Source organism: Lepidochelys olivacea, assembly GCF_965140295.1.
Source record: "Lepidochelys olivacea isolate rLepOli2 genome assembly, chromosome: 7".
Classification (NCBI taxonomy): domain Eukaryota; kingdom Metazoa; phylum Chordata; order Testudines; family Cheloniidae; genus Lepidochelys; species Lepidochelys olivacea.
The window spans coordinates 110,597,832-110,624,304 of NC_140417.1; the positions used below are offsets into that span (position 1 = coordinate 110,597,832).

Below are 26,473 nucleotides of genomic sequence, written 5' to 3' on the forward strand. Positions count from 1 at the left end.
GTAAGACGTCTGATCGCATGTATTTCATTTTGTAGCCGTTCATTTTCAGGCCGACCTGACTGCTTTTCTTGTCGAGTCTTCATAGCATGCTCTGCAGTTGGTTGGTGCTTTCAGCATTTAGTATGATGTCGTCTGCGAATCTGCTACAGACATCCTATGCAATCCTTGGCAAGTCACTTAGTTTCTCAGTCCCTCATCTGTACAGTGGGGATAATAGCATTTCCTTATTTTACAGGGGTGTAGAGAGGATTAATATATGAAAGATTATAAGGCACTCAGATACTACAGTGTTAGTGTCTATGTACATATCTAAGATAGAAGCAGGGCTCTGTATGAGCCTTTGCATCTGGTAGAGCAAGCAGAGCTACAAGGCTACATTACATCCTATTTACCTTTAGCATGTATATTATATACTGCTTTGAAAATAGTATATGGTCATGCACAAGGGTCAGAGTTAAGGTGGAATGTGCAACTTTAGCATTGCCATTGCTTGGCTTTTGAGTGCTTAACTTGCAACCTCAACTGTCTCAGTGCTGCTTGGCACATTTTATTAAATCACATTTGCAGATGTCTGTTTCTTTATGAAAATCAATTTAAGAAATCACAAAAAAAAATTAATTCAAATGACATTTGAGCTTTATTTGTGATTGAAATAAGTCATCTCATTAACAGAATCCATTGTCCCTTACTACTGTTATGTCATTCTCATGGAAAAAAGGAATGAATGTATAAGCATTTGGTGGCTTAGCTGGTAGCTAATGTGCTATTTCTCTGGAAACCTGCATTCGTGCTCTACTTTGGTATGCCAGGGCTGGCCAATAGGGTACTAGATCTCGCAATATTATCAGGACTATCTCGATATTAAGGGCTTTGTCTTGTATTCACAACTATACCCCCCCCCACTCTGAAAAAAAGCCTGATTTTTCATAGTAGCTATCTGGTCACCCAACTGGCAGAAGATGGGAACATCAATGATGTAATAGTCGTTATCTCGGGGGGGGATTATGTTGTGGAATACTGAAAAATGCCTCCTACTGTTAGTAGGATCATACTTCAGGTGGAACAGTAAATTCTATAATGGGGACAGGTGCTGAAAAAGAGGTATGAGAGCAAAAAAACCAGCATCCCAGACAAGGAACAGAAAAATAAAATGCTCTGTTCTCACTGGTCACCTGTTATTGTTTCACTCCCTTTCAGTTTGCCAGATGTGGCCCGGGCAGCCAATTTTTTTAAATTAAGCTCAAGTCTTTTGGTAGCATCTCTAGTTTACAAAGATGCAATTGTAAATTTTGCTTTGGTTGATTCAGAAGTGTCAACTATAGACATGGAATGGGGGGAAGATTCTCAAGTGCTCAGAAAAGAACCCATCATTTGGGCCAGTTTTTCAAAAGGGCCCAGCTGCCACTGGCTGCTAATGTGACACTTCTGACCAGATGTTGCAAAACAATTCAACCCACCATGTGCTGAGCATTTCTAAAAATCAGACCACTTATTTTGGCACCTGAATAGGAATGAAGCTCTTTGGGAAATCTGGCCAGCAAATGATAGCCTTCTGTAAGTTGTTTTGCCTTTCTTGCAGAAGCAGCAGAGATTAAATATGAAATGAAAATGGTCATTACGTATTGAACCATTGATTTTTATCAGGTATGTTTTATATATTGGCTACTATAGTCATGTGAACTTGATATCACCCAGTATGGCGCAAATAGTTTTCTATACAGCTAGCCATGTTGCACGAATCCCATACCACTAAGCACCATTAATGTCGATTGACATTAAATGGTTTCACTGTTTTCCTGCTCAAAACAGCAGTTAATGTCCATTATTGCATGTGGTACATGCAAGTGTTTGAATTTCCAGTGAAGTGCTTTGTGGACTTGTTATTCTATGCTTGCCTTTACTTGTCTAGAAAGATTCAGGGCACCCAGGTGAAATAGCTATGTGGAGCAATGAGATGGGCATACAGGAACAAAGATTTTATTTTTAAAACATTTTAATGAACTGAAGACAAATTCGTCTGCTTTGGGCATGGGGTTTTGTTTTTGTTTGGGGTTTTGCTTTTGTTACATAATAAGACAGGTCCTATCACTGATTGGAAAAACTCATTTAATAGAAAAAATATTATGGGAAATTGTTTATATTGATTCCCATCAATGGGAAAAATATGCCCTTGACTGAAAGAGAGGGGGGTTGATTGTGAGAGTGGCCAAGGACTTAGTGGTCCATAGAGCCAGGGAGGAGCAGGAGGAGGAGTAAATTGATTATAATAATAATTTGAACTTACATAGGGTCTTTTGTCTGAAGATCTCAAAGCATGACATAAAGTTGGGTGAGCATTATTCCTCCCCATTTCTAGATATAGGAAATGGAAGCGCAGCAAGCAGTTAAGGGCTACTTTCTGTCTGGGTTGCATTCTGATCTAGGGCAAGCTCAGTCCAGTACAGGAACCCAGCAGCATGTTGCTGTACCAGGTGCCACAGTCCTACAGCAAGGATGGATAGTGTGCCTCTGGGTAATCCACAGCCTACCTGTTTGGAGCTATCCCGTGGTCTGAGCTTTGCACTTGAGCATCTGTTAGTGCACAACGAATATATACTGACCTTTTCAAGACACCAGTAAGTGTTGCTGTTAAGAGGCATATCCTCGGTTCCCTCATTCCCAGCTCTTCCCCCTTTGCTTAAGCAAACTGAGCAGCCATGGGACAAGAGGGAATGTCCTCTCATGGATTGGTAACTGGTTAAAAGACAGGAAACAAAGGGTAGGAATAAATTGTCTGTTTTCAGAATGGAGAGAGGTAAATAGTGGTGTCCCACAGGGATCTGTACTGGCACGAGTGCTGTTCTACATATTCATAAATGATCTTGAAAAAAGGGGTATATAGTGAGGCGGCAGAGTTTGCAGATGATACAAAATTATTTAAGATAGTTAAGTCCAAAGCAGACTGCAAAGAGTTACAAAGGGATCTCACACAATGTCAGATGAAATTCAGTGTTGATAAATACAAAGTAACTCATATTGGAAAACATAATCCCAACTATATTTACAAAATGATGGGGACTAAATTAGCTATTACCATAGATCTTGGAGTCATTGTGGATAGTTCTCTGAAAACATCCACTCAATGTACAGTAGTGGTCAAAAAAGATAACACAATGTTAGGAATCTTTAGGAAAGGGATAGATAATAAGATAGTAAATACCATAATGCCACTAAATAAATGCATGGTGCCCCCACATCTTGAAAAGAGATGACTAAGGATATGATAGAGGTCTATAAAATCGTGAATGATGTGGAGAAAGTGAATAAGGAAGTGTTGTTTATCCCTTTACATAACACAAGAATCAGGGGTCACCCAATAAAATTAATAGGCAGGAGGAACAAAGGGGAGTAAATCTTCACACAACACAGTCAATCTGTGGAACTCAATTGCCAGGAGATGTTGTGAAAGCCAAAACTATAGCTGGATTTTTAAAAAATAGATAAGTTCATAGAGGATAGGTATATCAATGGCTATTAGCCGAGATGTTCAGGGATGTAACCCCATGCTCTGAGTGTTGTTAAGGGTATGTCTATACTACCCGCCACATCAGCAGTCAGTGATTGATCAAGCAAGGGTTGATTTATCGCATCTAGTCTAGACGCGATAAATCAACCCCCGAGTGCTCTCCCGTCGACACCTGTACTCCACTGCCATGAGAGGTGCAGGCAGAGTCGACAGGGGAGCAGCAGCAGTCCACTTACCTCAGTGAAGACACTGTGGTGAGTAGATCTAAGTATGTCGACTTCAGCTACATTATTCACGTAGCTGAAGTTGTGTAACTTAGATTAATCCCCCCATCTCTGACTGCCAGATGCTGGGACTAGATGACAGGGGATGGATTCACTTAGTAATTGCCCTGTTCTGTTCTTTCCCTTTGAAGCATCTGGCATAGGCCACTGTTGGAAGACAGGATACTGGGCTACTTGGACCATTGGTCTGACCCGTATGGCCATTCTTATCCCATGATTCACAATGATCTCTCTCTCTCTGGATCTTCTCTCTCTCTCTCTCCTTGGCCACCACAGTGCCCCATGATGTTGAAATATTTAATTTCAGTCATGAAGGTTGAAATGAAATACTTCCGAATCAATGTTTTTGGAAGATTTCATTTCATATACAGTTTCAATATTTCAGTTTAACATTCAGGTTTGGGATGAAAACAAAAGTCAAAATATCAGAATTTCTCATGAGACAGAAATTCATTTTTTTTATCAGCTCTATTTACTATTACTGTTTACTCGTAAATCTTTGCTAAGATAGGCATTTTAGAATTACTCAAAGTATGAATTCACAAATTTCAAACCATTAGACCAGTGGCTCTCAATCTTTCCAGACTATTATAACCTTTTCAGGAATCTAATTTGTCTTGCATACTCCCAAGTTTCGCCTCACTTAAAAACTACTTGCTTGCAAAATTAGACAAAAATACTAAAGTGTTACAGGACACTATTATTGAAAAATTGCTTACTTTCTCATTTTGATCATGTAATTATAAAATAAATCAATAGGAATATAAATATTTTACTTACATTTCCGTGTACAGTATATAGAGCAGTATAAACAAGTCATTGTTGATATGAAATTTTAATTTGTAGTGACTTTGCTACTTTGTTACTTTTATGTAGCCTGTTCTAAAACTAGGCAAATATCTAGATGAGTTGATGTAGCCTCTAGCTAGAAGACCTCTGAGTAACCCCAGGGGATACATATACCCTGGTTGAGAACCATTGTATTAGACAACAAAGTCTGAAAGGAAATGAGGTCTGATTTTCCTCTGTTTTACACCAGTGTAAATGAAGAATAACTCCATTAGAGTAAATGGCCTCACAAAGGTGTAAAATCACAGCAGATGAGAGAAAAAACTAGACCATCAAGTGGACTTGCCCTTATTTAAAAGAGACAAATGTCTGCTAAAAGCAATGGAACAAATGCAAATCTTGATCCATTGCTTTACGCGTAAATTGGATGTTTTTTCCTTTTTGAAACTGACAAATTCAGCCCTGGTGCACGTAGGCAGAAGTCCACAAAGTCAGTGGAAGCTGTGTTTGCTCGCAGAAGGGCTGAGTCCCCTATGTGTAGTATCCTTCTTTCCAGAAAGAAAATCTCTCTTTGCTCTCAATTTCTCTTTTCTTGCCCACGGAAATTCCTAATTTGGTTTGGTACAAAATTAAACCAAATATTCATGTGGGAACTGAGAAGGCTAGAAAAAAAATCTATCCCCTCCTAAATTCAGGGGTCTGAAAATCTTTGGTTTAATAGCTTCTTCTCTGGCTACAGCATTTGCCACTTACTTGTGTGTGACAACTGTAAAGCAAATATTTTGGGGATGATATTTTCAGCTTGGAAATAAGACTGAAGCTATTATTGTTCGGTAGATGAACACAGACATTGAAATAACCATTTTGATGTAAATTGTATGACTTAATAAGTACAAGTGAGGTGATAGATTAGACCAAAATACTATATGCGAAAGCCAGGCAAGCAGTGTTCAAAGGACTCACCATCAATGGGAGTTACAAGTGCTCAGGATCAGGCTCAAAACAAGCAGTATATAAACATGGCTATAGTTAATATAGCAATTAATAGAGCACAGTGCAATTCAGTTACAAACAATGGGACTGATGCCGGAGTCCTGTGCAAATGAAACTCTTTGAAGTCAGTGAGAGACTTTTCTGCGTAAGGACTGTAGGACATAGGCCTGATTCTCATTGGCACCTGTTTTTCATTGAAGACAATGTGAAGAAGGCTTAACATAGGTGTGAATTATGTGGTTTCAAGCAGCCTTAGTGTCAATGAGAATCAGACCAATCAGTGTTTAAACAGAAAGGTTCATTTGCTCATTTACATGTTGCCAAGTGTAAATGGTTGCAACAAATGAATGAGCAAATAAAACATTAGCACAAAAAGTACCAACAGTTTAACAAACCATTTCACAAACATTACAAAGTTGCATGGGCCTCCCAATCATTTTGCTGCTTTCCAACAGCCTTTCCAAGCACTTACTTTTATCTTTCTGCCCTTCTGATTTAAGATATAGTGTGACTTAAAACCTCCTAACCAGCAACTAAATGTCAAAAGAGGAAAAACCATTTTCCATCAAGCTCTGCTTTTCATAAAAACATATCAATTTAATAACTTGGCCTAAACAAAAACAGAATGGTCATGTTAAAATACTGCCAAATTAATAAACTTTGACAGTCCCACATACTGAGATGAACAGGCAAATTTATTTCCTAAGAAATTAAATACATTTTCTCCCTGCATTCATTGAAATAAAAAAGCACACACATCTGTCCCAAATTTCTTTGAAGGAACAGACTGACTGTTACTAGGAGATATTGGGTCAATGCTTTTATGCTGGCTAACCTCAGATAAATTTACAGTTTCATTATAACACTATCACAATCTGAAATGTAATCAGTTCAAGTAGAATAGGATCAAATATTTTTGTTCATATTAACTCTTTGATATCATGATCCAATATCTCCTGATGAAAGATGTGAATGTAAAGTGCATTAGTGTTTATGTATGCAGTACCAAAGGATTAAAAATTCATTAGATCAATTACTCACCATAGCTTTCCATGGAGATTTACAATCCTGGTATATTGTAGAAAGGTGACTCTATTACAGGAGTTATAGATATAAATGCTATTTTTGAAAGATGAAATCCTTAATATTGGCAAACTCTCCCAACCTCACCACCCAAACTCTTCCCATAGTCCTAAAAGGATACTCTGTGGTATGAAAAATTACACAGCTGTATTCCCAGTGCAAGATATTTTTAGAGTAAGAAAAGCAAGATTCAACCAAACTACAATGGATTTCACAAGGGTCCAAATCCTGTGGACCTTATATGGCCAAATTTTGCACTGCCTCATCAGAGAGTAAGGGTCTTCAGGATTTGGCCCAAAGCAAACAAGGAACCCAGAGAAATGTTTCCATTCATACGAAAGAGAAATGATTAACTGCAGTAGGGAACACCAAGCTTTAAGGAGTATCTTATCCTGTTTATGCTATGACGGATCTGAGCCATTACATAAGAAGAAAAATGGATAGATGAACTGATGCCCACATAAAGAAAGAAATCCTTGTTTGTGAACTCACTTCCTTTTTCCGAATGGAAGAAATTTAGTCGTAAGCCAATTCCCAAAAGTCTTCGGTTCACTTTGTCTGCTCTGCACTACTCAGATGGCACCAGGTGGACAGATTCTGTCCAGCAATGCCTTGCAGGGAATTCCCCTTTTAGGGAGGAACTCTCAGGTGGTGTAAACCTTGCAGAAGTGGTGCCATGATCTTGCAGGATCTTGTCTTTTACCCACTGAGCCCCACACATCTGGCAAAGAGGATGCATGAGAGGAGGGACAAGGTGTGCCAGGTCTGAATGATTGTTGGTTAAGTATTTTAACATGTTCAGTTTTATTTCTTTTTGCTTAAAGATAGGATTTTGTGACATGAGAGTTTAAAAATATAAATTGTTTAAGGAAAGTTTCAGAACCCGAAGGCCTAGTCTACACTAGAAAATGTTTGGCTATAACTATACCAGCAAACCCTCCTCGTGTAGACACAGTTTATACCAGCGAAAGAGTGCTTTTACTGGTATAACCTATACCAGGTTCCTGAATGAAATAAACTATACCAGCAAAAGCACTTTTTTACTGCTATAATTGCTCCAATGCTAGGGCTTTTGCTGATATAAAAATGTCATTAAAAAAATCAGACCATAACGGGGACATTGTTATACCCGCAAAAGTTTTTAAGTGTCAATCAGGCCTAAATTTGCTCTTACTGGAAAAAAACTTTGTAGCAACCTAACTGAAGGTGGTTGTTTTTTATAACCAACGTCATGTTTCTTAAGCTTTCTAACAACATTAAAAGACTGGAAACACTCAAACTAGGATAATTACGAGTGAAAACAATGATAACATTAAATGTTCAGCTACATGGAACTGCGTGAAAACGAGTCAAGGGGGGGCAGGGTTTGACTATGAAAAGTGCTGCCACGTACAAATCAGGAAAACATTTCCTCTCCCGATGAAAAGCAGCTTTTAGACAAGGAAGATTACTCAGTTGGGGGTCCAGAGGTTGCTGTGAAAACAGGTTTGTAGTGTAGCAGGCCAGGGTCTTTAGGACACCTAAAAGCTATTCCTTTTGCTAATCATAACACTTTGCTCTTTACTAAACTGAACTACTGTTATGTCATTGTCAATCCAGAAGCACTGAAGGTGTCTTAGCCTGCCATAATGAAAGGAAGACTTCCTTTGAGAGATTTCAGCAAGGAAGATTTAGTGGCCCTCAATACAATTGGCTGGGACAAGAACTTCTCCTACAAAGAGCTGATAGGCCAGTGGCTTCAGTCTCTGATGCAATGGCAAGCAATTTCACAAATGCAAATATCTCTTTTTTTAAAGGAATGATCTGAATAAGGATTGCAGGATCTTGTCCTTTATCTCATACCTATTTGCTCTATTATGTGCTATATGTAGATATGCGAAGCAAGCCTTCTAATATGATAACTAAATGACTATTATTCACAAAAATGTACCAGTTTATCCTTTAGATCAACCTGCTTTTTAGTTCACTTATGGTGCATGCATACATTTGCTCTGTTATGTGTTCTGGAGTGAGCTCTATGCTGCTTCTTCACCTACAGACAACTAACAGAGGATGTACACCAAGAAGACTAAATGACCACTGTACACAATATTCTGTTTGCCAGTCTCTAAGGTGCCACAAGTCCTCCTTTTCTTTTTGCGAATACAGACTAACATGGCTGCTACTCTGAAACCTGTTTGCCTAGTGTCACTCGGTCAAACAATGGTTTGTGGGGTTTTTTATCCTTTTATCTCCCATAGTTCTGTATTTCAGCTACACCATTTTTTCATAATTATTTGCAGACTGGTAGAAAGCCTGCACCCCAGAGTTTTCAGATTGTGTTTTGTGAAAATGGGCAGTAGAGAGAGGGGGGCAATTACTCAAACTAAGATAGGGATTTCATTTTAATAGCATCCATTCCGACCAACTGGATGCACCAAAACAATGCCCGCATTTCACATACAACCAACAGGAAATTACTGTCCACAAGTGTGCTGTGTGTCGGGAGTCCTGTGCTGGGCAAGAGCATCAAGAGGAAAATGGAAACCATAAAACAACATATACAAGTGAGTTTGATTCCCAGTTGCACTCAACAGCCAAGGAAAACTGGCTAAAGGCAGATGCTTGGGCCTTTTCATGTAGGAGAAAGACAATATATACAGCAGATGTTTGTTGTCTCATAGAAATGCTTCTAATTTGGGAGACACAGTGAAAGATCAGTACACAAAATGTACATTTTTTGAGCCAAAATCTCTGTATTTCACCAGTTTAACCCCATTAATCTCACGGGGGTAGCAGAGGGTTCATTTGAAAGGAGAATTTGTCTTTATATCTCCTAGTAAGTCAAATCATAAATAAAAAATTACAATGATTTAGCAATTATCGGCCTGATTTTCAAAAGTTCCCATAATGGCTAAATCAGTGTAAGCCATCCATTTACTTCAACTGGCGTTTTGGGTGCTGAATACATCTGATAAACAAGCTCTATGAGACCATCTTGAAAATGTCTGTTAGCAGAGCCCTCTGGGCAACAAGTGAGATCCAAGTGTACTTGCAGCTCGCTGTAACTGGTATCAGTGTTCTCAAATAATCATGTTCATTTAAATCAGCATTTATGTCATAAGCATGTGTCACCCTCCATTCCTTGGCGAGGTGAGCAAGCATGACTTCTGGATCAGCAGTGGGCAACTGAGTGTAACTGAAACCAAGAGTCTAGGCTCACTGAGGACAGAATAAAGCAGTTTATGAATCCTGAATCAGATTTATACTTGCAAGAGCCAATGTGGGAAATGCCTTTAGAGACTTCACTGTTAAAACCCAGGTGTCCAACTCTGGTTTGGAGAGATCCCTTAGTCACCCACACACTGGTCATGAAATATTTCAGCATATAAATTATCCATAGACCATTGCTTCAAGCATCGTGAGAGCAATTATAATTTAAGAAGCCAGCTCTCTGGGTTCACAAGCCTACATGTTGAAATTTTGATGCAGGCAGTCGCATCACCAGGCTGCGGGGAGAAAAAAGCAGAATGAAATTCTCCACAAGAGTTTGTATGTTCCAGATAGTTGTAGTGGTGAGTCTTCAATATATTTATCAATTGCTGCCATGTAGTGAGTGAAAAATAATTTTAACACTGTGGATTACATTTTTCTCTGCCTCAAAAAAAGAAAGAAAGAAAGTATAGAAAACACTATAATACAGAGCACGTGATGGCTTGAGGGATTGGTGATAATAAATAATTACATAGCCCCAAGAGCTTACCATTTAGAAGGTAAACACTTAAAAGAAAAGACACGCTGCTAAATTGAGAGGTAGGAATAGATTACCATAGGGTCAAACTGTGTGGGATTTTTTATTATTTTCTTCTAAATGGACTTTAAAGCTCGCTTCTTGAGGGCACTGCAGAAGTGTATGACTTCTTTAAAAAAGGACTTAATTCATTTTCTTTAAATCTGCTCTAGCACCTTTTTACCAAGTGTTCTTAGTGTTTGATAATAAAAGTGCAGGCGAGGTGGTCAAAGGGACAAGACACTACATCATATACACATGCAGTGGGACACAGACATGATAATATTGCAATGTGTGTAACTGCAATAAAGGTTGAATCAGCTCTTGTTGTATAAATCAAGATTAAAAAAAAGTATTTGCACATTCTAGGCCTGATCCTACGCCCCTTCAAATCAGTGTTAAAACTCCCAGTGACTTCAATGGTACAGGAAAGATCCACTTGTTAATCATAGAATCATAGAAGTATAGGACTGGAAGGGACCTAGTAAGTCATCTAATCCAGTCCCCTGCACTCAAGGCAGGACTGTGTAGTAACTAGACTGTTCCTAATCTGTTCTTAAAAACCTCCAAAGAGGGAGATTCCACAACCTCCCTCGGCAATTTGTTCTAGTGCTTAACCACCCTGATGGTTAGGAAGTTTTTAGTAATGTCCAGCCTAAACCTCCCTTTGCTTCTTGTCCTAGCCTCAGAGATTAAGGAGAACCTTAACCCTGCCCTCTTTCTTGTAATAAGCTTTTATCTACTTGAAAACTCTAGCTACAGCCAGGGCAGCAGGTGAATTCTCCCTTTGGGGAGGCTAGCCTGCTGGCCCCACCCCTTCTGAATGAGGCCCTGCCCCTTACTCGCCGGGCCGAGCCGCCCCCCACGCCAGGCCGAGCCAACGGACTGAGCCACTGGCTCCAGTGCCAGGCCCATCCCAGCATCAGGCCACGCCACTGGCTCCAGTGCCGCCTCAGGCCACCCCTGGCTGCTGGCGGGCCTGAGCTCCAGGCCGCTGGCTGGAGCTGAGCCCCAGCTGGCTTCAGGGTAGAGGGGGAGGGAGGACAGGGCCTCCCAGCGGAACATGGGCAGGGCCAAGGCCTGGGTCAGGGGAGGCTTAATATGTCTTGGCCTTTGATACCCACCACCCATGGCTACACCAAGCCACCAGCTGAGTGGCAGGCACATACCACTTTTAACTTATTTGTATTCATATATTACAAATTAAAAAGCAATCATACAAAAGTGGTTCATGGCCATCTAACTATGCTCGTAGTTGACCTATGTTAATGTCGAAGTTAATCCATGTTTTTATTGCTGTTTTCCTCATCTTCCTTCCTCTTCTCTGTTCTACTTGTTGTCACTCCCACAGTTGTGTTTTGTCTTAAATTAGACTATAAGCTATTCAGGGCAGAGTGCTTTTACTCTAAATTTGTATACTGCCTAGAACAATGGAGCCTCAGTTCTGAGCAAGGGTCTCTATACACAACTATAATACCAATTATTAATAATAGTATTTATCTTTATCCATCATGGAATCAAAGAAATACTACTGCTCCAAAGCAATTGGCATATGCCGTTGCAGGTAGCAAAATACTCATGATACCCGTGGCCCTTTTGGTGTTCTTTGTTAGCCACTAACTCACTTAATTTTGTGTAGTTTAGCACATTACAAGATTGTTCAAGAGTGCCATAAATGATGTCAGACACCATCAGAAACCACTTCAGAAAATCATTGCCTGTAGCCAGATCAAAAGGTGAACACCTGGAAACTAGCAGTGCTGGGAAAGCAGAATAAATCATTTTTTTTTCTTTCTTTCCCTTTCTCTTGGACATTCGTTTCTTTTTGCCTTAAAGAATTTTAAAGGTTTATTTACAGCTTTTCAAATGACCCCTAATCTATTTAGAAAAACACAGAGAGACAAATTCATTCCGGGTGTAACTCCATTTGTTGATTTAAGTGAAGTTGCACCAGACCTGAGTCTGGCCTAGAGGTCCTCTATGGAGAAATACAAAGCATTTGAACATAGCTGTAACTTGGCTTCTTGAATCCCATCACAGACTGTCTTGTAACATATTAAAGAGAATTCTCTTATTCTGGGAAGATTGTACTCGTAATTGAAATTCACTAAGGGTACAGCTTTAAAAAGTTGTCTTGTTCTATAAGTTTCTTTGCTTCAGGCTGATAATTTTCACAGAGCCTGGCAACAGTTAAAAGACACATTGCACATATAGTTTAGTGAAATCGGACACCGTAAAAAGCTCTGTAAATTGCTTATGCTGTCAGATATCAGCAACGTAATTTAACAATCCATGAGGGGTCAACTTTAAGAAAGTAATATAAAATGTTATTTATTATAGTATAATAAAAGTTAGAAAATGGCCAGGAGCATTTTGCGACAAAGCACATAGTACAAAAGGAATATTAAAATGATGTCTGATAAAATATATTTTAATTTTATTCTGTTAGACTGTCTGTGCTTATGATTCATGGTCCTATTTATTTTTGTCAGGTGTACACGCATTTATTATCTTCTTCTTAGTAGCAATAGAGCTGCCGAGGAAATTTTTGATGAAATAGTTTTTTTAATGGAAAATGACGATTAGTTGAACCCTAAACTTTTTGCAGGAACTTTCCAGTTTTGATGAGACTTTCATCAGGAAAGGTGTCTCAGGTCAAGGATGGAATTTCTGGTCAAAACTAGAGAAAATGAGAGAAACCCTAGAGTAGCCCAGTGCTTATGGCACTCCTGAAAAATGTGGGGACTCAGGTTCAAGTCCCTGGTTTGAATCATGCAGAGCAGGGATTTAACATAGTCCATGCACTGAATAGCTTACAATCTAAATGGGGGGAAAAAACAGAATGGAGAGGGAAATAACAAACAAATAGACTAATACGAATGATTATGGGAACACGTCGTGTTAGTTCCATTTCTTTTTCTTTCTTTCATTATTTGTTTAGGACTAGATTCTGTCACCCTTACACTGCGTAGTACTTTAATCATCAAATAAACCCACAGAAATCGATAGGACTGTGGTATTAGCACTACAGTATTCAGTGTGAGCACTGTACCATTCAATGTAAGTATGGTTATCAGAACCTGGCACTTATCTTTTATTATGGGGAATGGGTGCAGGACATGGGAACAACAGGAAGGGAAAAGTAAATAGGAACAAGGGTTTTCAAAGAAAAAGGAAGAGAGGGGAAGAGAGAAACTGAGGGGCAAGAGCGGCAGTGGCAGGGAAGAATGGGCGATAGTATACAGTGCAAAGAGAGGGAGGATTCAGCAGAGGCATTGTCAGGAGGAGAGGCAGGAAGAGGTTGGGGAAAACAATTAATCAAGAGACAGAAAATAATGTCTAGAGTTCAAATGCTAAAAGTCTTTGCTGGCAACAGCCTGAGGGCTGTAATTGTGGGCAGAAGACCCCAGGTAGGCCTCTCTCTGCCCTGCTGATGCTGCTCCTGGCCATTGTCAAGAAAGGCCTTGCTGCTCTCATGAGCCACTTCCACCCTTGAGAGGTTCTGACTTGACCATTGCTGAGGGAGCAGAAGAAAGAGGTGCTTTGGATTTGCTCCCTCCAGAGGGGAGTATAAGTGCATGTGTTTTACCAAATTTTCCTGTGGGATTAATGATATACACTGAGTTTAGTTAGTACCTGGACAGATGCTCAGAGAGATTTCACAATCAGTAACGTTCTGCAGGAACCCAATTCCCAAGTGGGGGTTAAAAGAGGAAAACCTCACCCATAGAACCCAACCTAGGGCAGCGAGGAAAGGAAGCACTACCCATATTTAGTGATGTTTTCTCTGTGTGCTCTGGGAATAGAACTGTCCTCAGAGACAATCCTACAAAATATTCTGCAGAACTGGATTTTGGGAGCAGATATGGTGGGCAAAAGGCAAGAAGATGGCTCCTTGAAAATTTCCCTGTGGATTCCAGGAAAAGTTCTTCCATCTCCTTTTACCTGAGCAGAAAATGGGTGATGGGTGAGCAGAGACCACTGAACAGCTCAAAAGGTGGTAGAAAGATGATGAATGGATGGAGAGTACAAGAGCACTCTGTTAGGAGATCTCACACGTAAGAGTGTGTGGTTGAAAGGAAGGCACAAGGGCCAGATGATTGGGATCTAGGACAGGCATCCTCCCCATCACCAGCAAGGGTCCTCTACCGTGGGCTGGTCTCTTCAGGTGGAAGTCTCTCCTAATACTCTCCTACTAGGGGGTTAGACTCACATCTGGAGAGTCTCGTCTCTTTACTCCCTCCCCAGGTCCCAAAGGGGAGCTAGCAGTGGCTGCAAGGTGGCCTACTTGGGCATTGGAGTTGCGGCTAGGAGTACTGATTAGCACTCCCAGTGGAGATCCTGTTAGCATCACAAGGCTCCCAAGTAGCTAAAATCCTAACAGTCCTTTTCTTGCACAAGGGATGAGAGTGCAGACAAGGGGTGCCCCATTCAGAGCAAGACACTGGAGCCTATCCCTCACCCTGAACAGCCCACTAAGTCCTGCCCAGTTACCACTCAGTTATACGCTCAAAGATGTAAACTGGAAATACTAGCTCCTGCCGCCCTTAAAGAACTCACCCCGGATGCCTGTTGCGCAATTACAACATAACACAGTAATGAATATTCCTCCCTTCCAAATCTCCTGATGAGCACTCAGAGAAAGGACAATAACTCCACACACATATGCCAATCTGTGGTGTAGGCAAATTGCTTCAGGATGCCAAAGAAAGGTGACCTTGCAAAGTCAAGAGCACAGCAGGGAAGTCAAGAACATCCTGAAATCATTGCAACAATAAAATATGAACCAATGGAGATGGGAGAGCGGGTCACTTCCATTATCGCAGTCCTGTCTCAAACCTAAATACTTCATGCCAGTGTGGGTGAGTGTGTAATGTAATGAGTACATAAGCAACCAACGATACTCAAGTGAACAAAGATTCACCCCTAACAGAACACAAAATGGCTAATGGGCTGTGGAGGTGAGGGTCACTCCAAGTTCCACCTCTCCCCATACCTGGGGGCCCACATGACAGCTGAATGGGAAGAAGGTGCTTCCCTATACTGCCTGACCAAGGTCCCAGGTATATCTACTGTATCCTTTACCTATCCAGTTAAACCCTCCACAGCAAACAGGGTGAGCAACTGCTTCAGGCCCTTCTCTAACAGTTACCTTATCTACTTCTATAAGTGACAGAAATGCTGTAAGATGAGGTGTAGAAAAAAGAACATCAATGGAGATGAAGACGGAGCTTTTTAATGACAGCATCTGAATATTTTGAACACAGTTTGTCTGAAATTGTGAGAACTCAATGTGTTGTGTTATTGTTAATCAATCGAAGCTGCAAAGTTCAAAAAGACAGGGTTTGTTTGAAACTGTGGTTCAAAAATATGGTTCCAGTTTGACTCTTTGAAAACAAATAGTTTGGAGCTTTGAGGAGGCTGTGGCTGCTAAAGACTTTTCTTGAGAAATAAGGCATGATCTTGCTCTCAGTGAAGTCAATGGGAATTTTGCCATCAACTTCAGTAAGGTTAGGATAGTTAATGGGCCTATATCAATTTACACCAGCTCAGAAGCTGCTCCAAAAGACCCATTATTTTTTGGTAGCAACGAATTTCTAGTTACAAATTTCCAGATCACAATTAAATTTGTCATGGTTTTTCTCTTAAGTATAGTTCTTGCAAAGATCTGTGTTATGTATAAAAACTGCCTTTTTATTATAAAATATATGATGATGAACAATACTGGTTCCTGGCTTCACAGGAATGCAAAATGAAACTACATGAATCTATCCCCAAAATGAGCATTAATGAAACACCCTAAAACCCAATGAATGGCAGCAGATAAATATATAACACAGATAGTAGTGCTTTTAATTGGAGGATCCCTGAAACCCATAAAATAAAAAGCAAATAACTAATGAAAACCTTATTTTATAACAATTAAAAATATTTTTATTCACAGTGTAATCTAGTTGACTGGAGCAATCTAAAAGCAGCTAGTTCCAATGCACAAGACACCCATTATATACAAAACTACAGGGTTAGAGATGATCATATGATGACTGACTGCACTTCATAGGGAGTTACAGGCACATAGGGCCAGGTTGTCAAAGGGGCTTAAAGATGCAGTTAGATACCTAGTGGGATTTTCAAAAGTGCTTAAGTGAATTAAGTGTCTAACTCCAATTGTAGGTGCCTAATTCACTTAAACACTTGAAAATCACACTAGGGAGTGTTTGGGTAGCCTATTTATGTATCGTTTTCTCTGGAACAGAAGGAGGCCAGTACTCTTTCTCCAATCCACGTGGAAACAATGAAGGATCACTAGAAATGCCCCAAAGTGACAAGAGAGATGCTGAGGAAATCAAGAGAAAATGTGTGGGTTTCCACCAATTATCATTTGTTTCCTAGTCTCAGACCAAAAAAATTCTGTGGCTTTGTCTGAGGTTTGCTTTGAGTTTTTGGGTGCTAATGACACACTGACTGGGGGGAGTTAGCTGATCAATTGTATCTTCAGAGCTCTTATCCTGAACCTGGTCCTGCTCAATCTGGGTTATTTTAATATGAAAAATAACCATTAGGCCCATGTTAATGGGCCTCATGCAGTCTACCTTTGACCTGAACTTGTTCTTCCCTCCCTCTTTTCTACCTTTAAAATACTTAGTAAGTGAGGAAATTGGGGCTATTACACCATTGTAACACCTGACCACTAAAACCCATAGCTGATGTGTTCTAGCTTAGTTTTATTAGCTGAACAGTTGATAAGGCCCACAGAATACATAGGAACAAGTATCAAGTGTGGGTAATGAAGATAGGACCAAGTAGGAACCTTTAATCCCCTGCATATAATAAGATTAAGGATTTTCGTTTTAAGGGACTGTACCTTCTCTAATTCAGTCCTTGGTCGTGGTAACTTTGTATAAAAAAACAAAAATCTCCCTCGACATTCAAGACAACTTATGTTGTAGAATAACAGGAAGTAATAATAAAGATGGAGAGGCATAAAATAGAGTCTCCTACTGACACTCCAAAGTCACCATCCAACATTTTTTGAATACGAAGCTTTTGTTAAAGAGGCCTGCTCGATGCAGAAACACAAACTGCATGCATATAAATATATACTAAATACAATTCATTTATTATATGCAGTAATCCTTAAACTTCTGTCTGGTAGAAATATTTATAGCAAAAAGTGGCATTCAGCTGAAGGCTGGCGTCAGTTTATAAAATCTGCTGTTGAACATCTATTGTAAGTAAAATTTTTGACTATGAAATTCTGTTCTCCGATGAAGTGAGCTGTAGCTCACGAAAGCTTATGCTCAAATAAATTTGTTAGTCTCTAAGGTGCCACAAGTTCTCCTTTTCTTTTTGTTATTTAACAGTGACACATTTAAAGATTTTTGAAAAGCAAACAGAATAAAAATATTATCGTGAGGCTTTTGGAGTTGTTTCTTTCCACACTGATTTCTTTTAAACTAACGAGGAGTCTGGTGGCACCTTAATCTGTTAGTCTTTAAGGTCCCACCAGACTCCTCATTGTTTTTGTGAATACAGACTAACATGGCTACCCTTCTGATACTTGATTTCTTTTAAAAACTTAGAAAGGGCCCAGTTGTGCTAACCTTACAGTGATGAATATAAAAGGCTTTCTCTCCCACTGAAGCCAATGGGAGTTTTTGCCATTGCCTTCAATGATCACAAGATCATTACCCACATGAGTGGTCACACTATGTGTGTACCAACATGAGCAAGGGTTGCACAATCTGGCCCATAAGTGGTTGTTTCTGGTCTTAAAACCATAAGTTATTTTTTTCTTTCTGACATTTTTTATTGTGCAGATTAAAATGTCAAATAGTATCTCTTCTGTTTTGATGTAACATAAATGAAATGTCCCAAATATTTCTGTATCTGGGTTTGATTCAAAGCCCATGGAAGTCAGTGGGAGTTTGCCCATTGACTTAATTGGAGCAGGTCTTATAGCAATAACAGTACTATTGATATTTCTATTGCAAAAGTAGTGTCTATCTAAAATTATAAAGCCTAGAAAAGTTTCCTACGTTTCCACTATATTCAACATTATTTACAACGTCTTTGTATGAACTGCACTTGAAATCCTTTCAGTGGTCCCAAGGTTACAAATGACAAATTTAATCTTAAGAGAAACATTTATGTGTTTGATGTTAACTACAATAACAGCTTTATTCAGTTAGACCTCTTAAAACATTTAATAAAACAGGTACCTGACACATAATTTGTATTTTTACATTTTTCTTTTTATAATAAATATATCTTTCTAAAAGTATGAAGTGATAAATAATCTGAATAGAGATTAATATTTCATAGTGTATTCAGTACAGCTAGCCTGCATGTATTATTACTGCATAATAAATAGACGTTTTAAATGTTTGCTCCTAGAGGTCTTTTGTTGAACTTAAGCATAAGTTATCTAAACAGTTGAAAAAAGATTTATAGTTATGAAGAGGCCTATATGTCAAGCAAAGTTTTATTATATGTTCCATAATAAATTAGCAATAAATGGATACAGGTGACTGTGGAATTTATGGCCTTTAATGTTTTAATGCTTCACTAAAGAAAAAACTATTATTAAGGTCCTAAAGGGTAATACAAGAATACCATCTACAAATTGTCAAATTAAATAGTTGTTCCTAAGTATTTGAGCTATGGAACATTTTAGTTTGACCAACAGCAGGGGCAGATGGCAAATAAATGTCTAGAGAACTAGACAGCCACAGATCCTAGAAATGTACTAAACATGGGTCAGATCCTCCAACACTTATTCAAATAAGTAGTCCCCATTCAGGCTATTTCAATGGGACTGATTCCACCACCGTTACTCATTTGAATATTCCTTACTCAAATACTTAGTCTCACTAATAGCAATGGGGTTAATCGTGTCATCAAGTATTACTCACATGAGTAAGGACTGCAGGATTGAGCCCAATGTGAATAATCTTGTAAGTAAGGTCTAATAACATAAGAATTTCACAATTGGTGCTCATTACCACAGTTTACAATAAGGCCCCGCTTTGGTTTCTTTTTGTAGTTGGAAGCCACAATGAATGGCATTTTGTGCCCTGCCATTCATTGTGGCTTCCAAAAATAGTAGCTGAACAGTTTTGGGAAGTTGGATTTGTGGTTGTAAATTAGGCAGTTAGTCACCCAACTGTTAATATTGAACTTATTATGAATGCAAAAGAAATGCAGGTGCAATTTTCATACTGCCACACCCACAGCAAGCCCATTTTGAAAATGTAGACTGTAGCTTCTACACTCTGATCTTTCTGAAAGCTATCTAGCTTAATGAAGAGCTTATTTCATGAAAGAAAATGTTATGTGTATAGTGTCTGTTCCTGTTTCCCCTTTGATGAGTATCAAAACTCCCATTCAAGGGTACAAGATTGTGCCCACAGTCTGGTCAGACCATGAACTTGGGGTGCTGAGTGCTCTCAGATCTCATTGAACAGAGCTAATGTTAGCAGCAAGCGCAAATAAATTAGTTTAGAGAAATGCCAGCAATTTGAGTGTTAGGCCTCACTTTGCTTGGCCAGCAAGAGCCTTTTTATTATATCTAGCCAGGAGGCCAAAATAATGTGAGATCTGAATGTCTCACATTGTTCCTTGAATCTAGGAACTAAAACACTGGGGAAAAAAACAGATCTCATTTTTTTCCTGCCCTACTACTGCCTTCTCACCTGGCACTGGAAAATCCTTTGACTTACATACTAATACTAGACTCTTCCTCTAACCCTATAGTCTGATAACTTTCTTTCTATTAATGTCTCTTTAGATTCAGTGCTTAAATTGATTAAAACCAAAACAAACAAAAAACCAGGTATGGATGGGTCTAAGGGGAGTTATATTTGGGCATAGAAATCAGATCTGGTAATGAGGAGTTAAGATCCACAAGCAACTTGGCACTGCCTGCCTCCCCTCAACATGTCCATATATGGGAAACAGCCCATGCTGAAGATATAAGACAGACCCAACTGAGCACTCAAGAAAGACTAAGGCAAAATTACTTTTTAAGATTACATATATCCAAGTCATTAGCACTGTGTCTGCATGTTAACACATCAGCACAAAGGTGGTGTGGGGGAGCGAGGGGGGTAAAGGTGCTCTGACAACAATACCAGTGTAGCAGTTCATCTATAAAAGGAAACACATGTTCTCCAACCTTGTGCCTAATAGGACCAGACATTAATTAAAAAATATCTTTTATTTTGGAGTGTTGGGTCTTGGAGCTAACAACTCACTGCATTAATCTATTTGATCTACTGCACTGATCTGCTCCAAGGGTCAGAGACCATGCCGTCCTCTGTTTGTACAGAGCCAAGCACACTGTCAGTGCTCAATTAATAATAATAATAGTAATTAATACTTATATACATGAACTTGTTGTGGTTAGGAGATAGATTGCACGTACAATGCTGTGCACTGACTGCGGTGGGCTCACGCTTTCTCACATACATCTAAAACCTTTCTCGGTCCATCTCACTCCATGCGTTTTAAAATAGCCCATAAATCTTTCCTCTCCAGACAGTGTATTTTTAAATGATCATGTTTGGCTCCACAGTTACTACTGTCTCTTCTCTTCCCTTTTTCTTCTTCATTTCTTTTATTAGCCCTCTCATTTGCTTTTATCTGATTGAATTGTAAGAGGGTGATTTAAAATTATTTTTAATTGTATTTTAATTTGTTGTTATGTCATACAGTGCTCTGAATATCTTGGCCAGTGTCAGTAGTAGGGGATTGCTGTACTGATTTATCAGCGCAGTGATATTTTTTTGCCAAAAAGACTGATGTGTAAACTCTCTCTTATTGGTCATGGTGTTTTTTCTTTGACCTGACGTTGGCCCCTATTGTCAAGCTAAGACATGACGTTGTAGCTGGCACACAAAGCACCTACAATCACTATTTGTTTGTTGCATGATTTCTGGCACTCCATGTAGTCTCCAGGCGCCCACTACAATAAATTCTGGCTTATGGACAATCAGACCTACCTGACATCTATGTATTCCTTTCCAACTGCAGTGACTGTCAATAGCTATGGCCTGTGATTGTCAATAGGTATAATTAATGTAGTGGTAATGCTTCAATGCTATCATAGATAAGGGTTTTTTTCTGCAGATGTCATGCAGGCTTCTCATCTAAATCTATAGCTGCTTGGCTCTACTGTAGAAAGATTTAACTATTAGCAGACACTGTGCTAAGCTAATTGATGGCCATAAGTGTAGTCAGTAGTGGAGCCCATGTATGTACATCAAGTTGGGTGCTGAATGAATTACTACCAGCTGATAACAATGAGACAACTGTCTGTCCTGAGCTTCCCAGCAATGGGTAAAAGGATATGGCCTCCCACTGTTAAACCAACTCTAAACTGGAGGAGCTTTCAAAAATAAAAAATAGCTTTTGCAGCTGTACAAGGCAAATTCTTGGCTTGAATAAGAGTCACTAATAACAGGCCATAGTGAAAGGACTGATTATAATGAAGCTCTTTCCCTCCACTCTTTCTGGCTTTGAATGTCAATAAACCAAACCAAGACACGGTCTTGTTGAAATTCAAGTGAATTGCTTAGCAAAGCATGGCTAGTTGTTGGCAGGATTTGGATGGGGGCTACTACTGATGGGTTTTCTACACTTAAAAGGTTTGCGACTGTACCCAGCCTAACTAAAGTGGCAAAACACTCCTAGCACGAATGCAGTTATACTCGAATAAACATGCTTATGCCAGTATCACTCATTCCAGTTCAGGAACTAACATAAACTATACTGGTATAAGGTACCTTTATACTGATAAATATAACTATGTCTACTCTGAGGCTTTTACTGGCATAACGATGTCAGTAAAAAATCATACCCCTAATCAACCTAGTTAGTTGGTTTTGTAGTGTAGACAAGACCGTAGGGCCAAACCTTCTAAATGGCCTCCAAAGTTGCTTGAAACACTTCAACAAAGTCCACTTCTCATTAGCATGACTTTAGTTAAGAGTTAAGTTATTTTTCCCCAGAATTCCAGGATAATAGTTCATTAGCCTTAAACCTTTCACAATCTCTTTCCTTTCTGTGGGATGCATGCTGAATTTGATGAATACCTGTGATTTCAGCTGGAAGCTGTTTTCATACGTATGTTGTAAATAGCTGACTTCTGGGGTGACTTTCTATCCATCTATCACATGTGCTCATATGTTCTGTCAGGTCTGGGCAAGATAATCTTTTTTTTTGCCTTGGTCTACTGTATTGCACTGTGAGTATATTTACCACCAGTAATGGTGATTATTACAGGTAAGTGCTTCTGTGTGTAGCTCAGAGGAGGCACTGTTATTACCTATTAGATATAACCTCTGTGTCGCTAATGGCTTTCTGCCATGCTCCACTCGTGCAGAGACTGGCCATGGATCTCCTATGGGGGATTTCCTTGCTTGAGAGGGGATAAGGCCAACACAGCCAACTCCTATACCACCCTCCCTGAGGCCCCAGTACAGGAAGGGTGAGTTGGAATGCAGCTGAGGAGTGGCTGAAGTCTGATGCACTTTGGCAATCCTCAGTTTGCAGATGGTCTCTTGGGAACCGTGTGCAGAGTGCAAGGCAGAAGGCAGAAGATCAGGCCTCCTTTGCAGCCAGTATAAACTGGACACAGCAGAGAACCTGGCCTTTTTTATGGACATGGAGATTCCTCAAAAACCTTATATAATTAAATACAGATCAAGGATTAATGGCAACCCTAAATGTTTTTTTTTCCTCTTTCCCCAGTGCCTTTTTTAATTCTACACTTAAAATAAAACATCAGGCTGCAAAGAGCTAAATTTCTGGTGATAAATGCTGATGTTCTCACACTATTTTATATAATCCATACTCAATATGGATTATATATGGGAGTTTGTGTGACTTCAGCAGATGCAGAGTGGGGCCCCTAACATTTAGGTAGAGAACTCAGAGACACTTTGAGGAGGTCAGTTCACAAGAGTGCTTCAGCTTCCTATTACAAGGCAAGTAAAACAATTACTGTGCAAATAAAATTAATGTGTATCCAACCCTTTCATTAAATAAAAAGTTACAAATACAGATAGATAGATAGATGTTAAGGGCAGACTTGCTGGCCCTGGCCAATTCTTGTTTACTTTCCATATTTGCTTTGTATAATATTGTATCAGCACAAATAGATAAAACTTCATTTCAGAAGCTAAATGAGGTTCTTCATTATAACAGCTTGGTTCTAAAACATACCAATGTGTTAAGTTTCTGGCTGCCATACCTTTTTATATGGTTAAAATGTGCTGAATGCCTTATTCCATATTATATAGCTGTTAGTCTTGAGATTTCCTGTCTATAGGAATATTTCAATGGCATCCACAGTAGTACTTAAGTGAGAGTGTAAAGAAATAAAGGTTTCAGAGTAGCAGCCGTGTTAGTCTGTATTCGCAAAAAGAAAAGGAGTCTTGTGGCACCTTAGAGACTAACCAATTTATTTGAGCATAAGCTTTCGTGAGCTAACGAAAGCTTATGCTCAAATAAATTGGTTAGTCTCTAAGGTGCCACAAGTACTCCTTTTCTTTTTAAAGAAATAAAGTGTATGGATTTCAGATGCTTCTGAGCTTAAGCGCTGCCCATTTGATAATGAGATTCAATTTTGTGCATTTGGGGGGTTTAAAACATGTTTAAGTGACCAAGAGCTCTCCATGCCTCTAGACACATTTAAAATCTCTAACATAAAGATTCTTTCTACATACTGATACTGTACATTGGGGGTGGGGGCCTGAACCAAAACCCAGATTCAGACACTCTGAATTGGATCTGCAGATCTGGATCAGTATCAGAATTTTGCAGCTGAGGTTCATCCCTACTATGTACAGGGTTGCCAACTTTTGCACTATTTGGGTGATTATTGTGATTTTGCAGCATTAAAATGGGCCTCTCATGAGAAGTTTCTGACAGCTCAAGATTTGAGCTGTAACTGATGCTGTTACTTCCGACTGCAGCCACCAGAGGTTGCTGCTGAGAGACTGAACTGCAGGCTTTGGGCTGCACTTCCAGCTGCCACCAGCAGAACTGCTGTAGGGTTTGCTGTGTCCTGCAGAGTGAATCTTTGCTTCCCTGTTTGAGGTGCACATGATGAACATGTGAACACAGCAATCCTCTGGGCAAATGGAGAAGCAAGGGGGCAGCAGAAACAGCTGTCACTTATTTCCTTCTATCCAGCATTAAACAGGGGTGTGAGGAAATCAAAGTTGGGTGGAAAAGGGATTCCAGGAGTGTGTGCCCCCAGAACCAATCTTCAGGAGTCAAACCCATCCCTGCTAAAAGAATCAGGGATGAGGGAAAGAAGTATTTTTGGGGAAGGGAAAGGCAGTTGGCAGGGTTATCCAGGGGATGAGGGCAACAGAACTGGGCAGCAGCAGTGAGTTGAATTTTACACAAAACTTGTGTGCCTCTTCCATCTTTCCCAGGCCCTTGGTTTACTAAACACTTTACCAGGTGCAGTATTGTCTCATATTACGAATATTTCTAATGTAATTTTTAACAGCCCATATTAAGTGCAGAGGGCAACTTCTCTCATTCCTCAGTTTTTTTGTCTGCTTGCTCCCAGCCCAGAGGGACTCAGGAATAAGGCAGTATATGCTAATTAAGTTCTGTCTCTCACATTTAAAGAGACAAGCACATTCTTGTGCTTATATATTTGTTGAAAGTTCAAGACGATAGGGTCAACATTCAAAATTATTTTTTATACTCAAAATAAAAACAAATAGGTAAAATTCTATACAAAACTATTTTAAACCACTCATAAAGAGTTTTCTTAAAATTGACTAACCAAGTCTAGTTCAGATTTGAAGCTGAAACTCCATCTTTAACCCTGCCATGCTGTACATAGATGTAGCTTCTCATAAGGCTCCATTTCAGCCCCCAGCGCACCAGGACTAAGGGAGTGAAAATATGGATTAAAATCACCTTTTTCCCTCCCCTTCCCAGGTGCTGTGCTGATCTCAGCTCAGCCAGACCTGGACATCTGGTTCTTTTTTATTTATACAAAGTTATAGCAAAAATATATGAGTTTGTGCTCTATTTTTGACTGAAGTAATGTACATGAAGATTTCTAACATTTACACAGATTTTGCTTTTTGCTGTTGTTAGGGCAACCTAGTACCTTGTAAAAAAATGTAACTACACATGTTCCATAAAACATGAACAAAATAACATTTTGATACTTACATCTTTCTGGCACAATTAAACTCTGAAACAGCCATCTCTGGTTCTTCACTCCTGCAAATGGATCAAATTACATTTTACTGGGTAATGAAGTGCTGTATAATACCCTGCCCTTTCTGTTCGCAGTCTTGTCTTTTGCAAAGTATCAGATGTATGTATTTGCTATTCAGTCAAAGGTACCTGTATTTGACATGTATGATATGCTATCCCCCTTTGGAGGCTGCACAGGTTAAATAAAATTAAATTGTCTTTTTCCATTCCTCATGGCCCATTTTCATTACCAAAACAACAATAATAAATAAATAAATAACATGCAATTTATTTAAAAAAACAGAAAAATATAATTTTTTACATATTTTATAAATGTATAAGCAACTTGAAAATCTACAGAAGAGAGTTGTTTCAGTTGCAGTTATGCACAAAAATGAACAAAATGTCGATACAGTTGTGATGTTTTCTTGACTTTCGCTTCACTCTAGTATTCTACTAGTCAGTGCACTGAAAGTAGACACATCACATTTTGATGTGGTTAGACTCGTTTCAAGGTGTGAAATTGGAACGAGCCAACAACAAAGGGAAATATTTCTTTTAATATTGTGTTTTCATGCCACTTGAAACAATATTACTCTTTGGCCAATGGCCAAAACAAAACCTAGTGAGAAATATTTTATGGTGCATGACTATAATAATAATAATTAATAAATAATCCTGGACTAACAATGGATTAAACTAATAGGACATCATTTATATTAGATCACGAGGAGGAATATCAAAAATAGAGACAATACAGTATTTTTGAAACAACAACCAGCAGTGAAATGTTTATTTCTAATATAAACCAGACAG

General features: G+C 39.2%; 1 long non-coding RNA gene across 1 annotated transcript; it reads right to left on the bottom strand.

The window, feature by feature from the left end:
* Positions 1-25,678, bottom strand: LOC311523112. Its single transcript, XR_014712268.1, has 3 exons — positions 25,631-25,678; positions 2,601-2,733; positions 1-197 (listed from the first exon to the last, which is right to left on the bottom strand). It is a non-coding gene; the product is annotated as an uncharacterized lncRNA (long non-coding RNA).
* Between the last annotated feature and the right edge of the window lie 795 nt (positions 25,679-26,473).